At 44.7% G+C, this 2,500-nt stretch overlaps 6 non-coding genes and 1 pseudogene across 6 annotated transcripts in view; all 7 read left to right on the forward strand.

Moving 5' to 3' along the window:
* Positions 1-428: 428 nt before the first annotated feature.
* Positions 429-547, forward strand: LOC138542292 (5S ribosomal RNA). Its single transcript, XR_011290279.1, has one exon. It is a non-coding gene; the product is annotated as a 5S ribosomal RNA (ribosomal RNA).
* A 454-nt stretch (positions 548-1,001) lies between these two features.
* LOC138549543 (5S ribosomal RNA) lies at positions 1,002-1,120 on the forward strand. The gene has a single exon (XR_011293323.1). It is a non-coding gene; the product is annotated as a 5S ribosomal RNA (ribosomal RNA).
* A 106-nt stretch (positions 1,121-1,226) lies between these two features.
* LOC138540262 (5S ribosomal RNA) lies at positions 1,227-1,345 on the forward strand. The gene has a single exon (XR_011288317.1). It is a non-coding gene; the product is annotated as a 5S ribosomal RNA (ribosomal RNA).
* A 106-nt stretch (positions 1,346-1,451) lies between these two features.
* Positions 1,452-1,570, forward strand: LOC138550582 (5S ribosomal RNA). The gene has a single exon (XR_011294332.1). It is a non-coding gene; the product is annotated as a 5S ribosomal RNA (ribosomal RNA).
* A 106-nt stretch (positions 1,571-1,676) lies between these two features.
* LOC138548260 (5S ribosomal RNA) lies at positions 1,677-1,795 on the forward strand. The gene has a single exon (XR_011292069.1). It is a non-coding gene; the product is annotated as a 5S ribosomal RNA (ribosomal RNA).
* A 106-nt stretch (positions 1,796-1,901) lies between these two features.
* LOC138545814 (5S ribosomal RNA) lies at positions 1,902-2,010 on the forward strand (annotated as a pseudogene).
* Positions 2,011-2,480: 470 nt separating this feature from the next.
* LOC138539016 (5S ribosomal RNA) overlaps positions 2,481-2,500 on the forward strand; it is a 119-nt gene continuing 99 nt past the window's right edge. Inside the window, exon 1 of the ribosomal RNA XR_011287096.1 lies at positions 2,481-2,500. This exon is cut by the window's right edge and continues 99 nt beyond it. This is a non-coding gene — a ribosomal RNA (5S ribosomal RNA).

The following is a 2,500-nucleotide window of genomic DNA, read 5'->3' on the forward strand; positions in this document are numbered from 1 at the left end:
TTCTCAATTATTTTTCAAATTTGGTATGTTTCCAAAATAATTGTATCCCGTTTTATAGCGGAAATGTTGGACAACATCATGAGGGCTGGAGCTACCTTTTTACATAGAATTAGCATACAGGTAGTGTGTTCATGGGTAATAAATCGACTTTCACATGTAATGCAGTACAGAGAATATTGAGTCCTTCAAGAGGCATGAAAGAAAACCATTATTGTGTTGATTGTTCTCTCCACCTCCCTGCAACAGACACAGGATGGATGAATTAAAGTTATCCTACCAGACATAGGAGTCCTGAATGGGCCCACCAGTCTTATATATCTCGCCTGATCGAGCGATGAGCGATGAGCGTGGTATCATGTTGCAAGTGGCTGCATGGCTTAGCTTACTAAATGCAAATGCATAAGAGTAATATTCTTAGCATTCCTAGAGCCTATGGCCACACCACACTGAATGCACCCGATCTTGTCTGATCTCGGAAGTTAAGCAGTGTCAGGCCTAGTTAGTACCTGGATGGGAGACTGCCTGGGAATACCAGGTGCTGTAGGCTTTTTTTGTGCTCCATGATTAGTAATTGCGCAACTTCTCAATTATTTTTCAAATTTGGTATGTTTCCAAAATAATTGTATCCCGTTTTATAGCGGAAATGTTGGACAACATCATGAGGGCTGGAGCTACCTTTTTACATAGAATTAGCATACAGGTAGTGTGTTCATGGGTAATAAATCGACTTTCACATGTAATGCAGTACAGAGAATATTGAGTCCTTCAAGAGGCATGAAAGAAAACCATTATTGTGTTGATTGTTCTCTCCACCTCCCTGCAACAGACACAGGATGGATGAATTAAAGTTATCCTACCAGACATAGGAGTCCTGAATGGGCCCACCAGTCTTATATATCTCGCCTGATCGAGCGATGAGCGTGGTATCATGTTGCAAGTGGCTGCATGGCTTAGCTTACTAAATGCAAATGCATAAGAGTAATATTCTTAGCATTCCTAGAGCCTATGGCCACACCACACTGAATGCACCCGATCTCGTCTGATCTCGGAAGTTAAGCAGTGTTAGGCCTAGTTAGTACCTGGATGGGAGACCGCCTGGGAATACCAGGTGCTGTAGGCTTTTTTGTGCTCCAAGTTCAGGAAGTGAGCCCTTTCTCAATTGCCTTTTAAAACTGCAAGGTCTAGCCGACTAGATGCTTAAAAGTACAAAACTCACTAGGCCCAGAGCCTACGGCCACACCACACTGAATGTGCCTGATCTCGTCTGATCTCAGAAGCTAAGCAGTGTCGGGCCTAGTTAGTACCTGGATGGAAGACCGCCTGGGAATACCAGGTGCTGTAGGCTTTTTTGTACTCCAAGTTCAGGAAGTGAGCCATTTCTCAATTGCCTTTCAAAACTGCAAGGTCTAGCCGACTAGATGCTTAAAAGTACAAAACTCACAAGAACCAGAGCCTACGGCCACACCACACTGAATGCGCCCGATCTCGTCTGATCTCGGAAGCTAAGCAGTGTCGGGCCTCGTTAGTACCTGGATGGGAGACCGCCTGGGAATACCAGGTGCTGTAGGCTTTTTTGTGCTCCAAGTTCAGGAAGTGAGCCATTTCTCAATTGCCTTTCAAAATTGCAAGGTCTAGCTGACTAGATGCTTAAAAGTACAAAACTCACTAGGCCCAGAGCCTACGGCCACACCACACTGATTGCGCCCGATCTCGTCTGATCTCGGAAGCTAAGCAGTGTCGGGCCTAGTTAGTACCTGGATGGGAGACCACCTGGGAATACCAGGTGCTGTAGGCTTTTTTGTGCTCCAAGTTCAGGAAGTGAGCCATTTCACAATTGCCTTTCAAAACTGCAAGGTCTAGCCGACTAGATGCTTAAAAGTACAAAACTCACTAGGCCCAGAGCCTACGGCCACACCACACTGAATGCGCCCGATCTCGAAAGCTAAGCAGGGTCAGGCCTAGTTAGTACCTGGATAGGAGACTGCCTGGGAATACCAGGTGCTGTAGGCTTTTTTGTGCTCCATGATTAGTAATTGCGCAACTTCTCAATTATTTTTCAAATTTGGTATGTTTCCAAAATAATTGTATCCCGTTTTATAGCGGAAATGTTGGACAACATCATGAGGGCTGAAGCTACCTTTTTACATAGAATTAGCATACAGGTAGTGTGTTCATGGGTAATAAATCGACTTTCACATGTAATGCAGTACAGAGAATATTGAGTCCTTCAAGAGGCATGAAAGAAAACCATTATTGTGTTGATTGTTCTCTCCACCTCCCTGCAACAGACACAGGATGGATGAATTAAAGTTATCCTACCAGACATAGGAGTCCTGAATGGGCCCACCAGTCTTATATATCTCGCCTGATCGAGCCTGATCGAGCGATGAGCGATGAGCGTGGTATCATGTTGCAAGTGGCTGCATGGCTTAGCTTACTAAATGCAAATGCATAAGAGTAATATTCTTAGCATTCCTAGAGCCTACGGCCACACCACACT

Source organism: Ambystoma mexicanum, unplaced genomic scaffold, assembly GCF_040938575.1.
Source record: "Ambystoma mexicanum isolate Mex_15411 unplaced genomic scaffold, UKY_AmexF1_1 Mex_scaf10, whole genome shotgun sequence".
Taxonomy (NCBI): Eukaryota; Metazoa; Chordata; class Amphibia; order Caudata; family Ambystomatidae; genus Ambystoma; species Ambystoma mexicanum.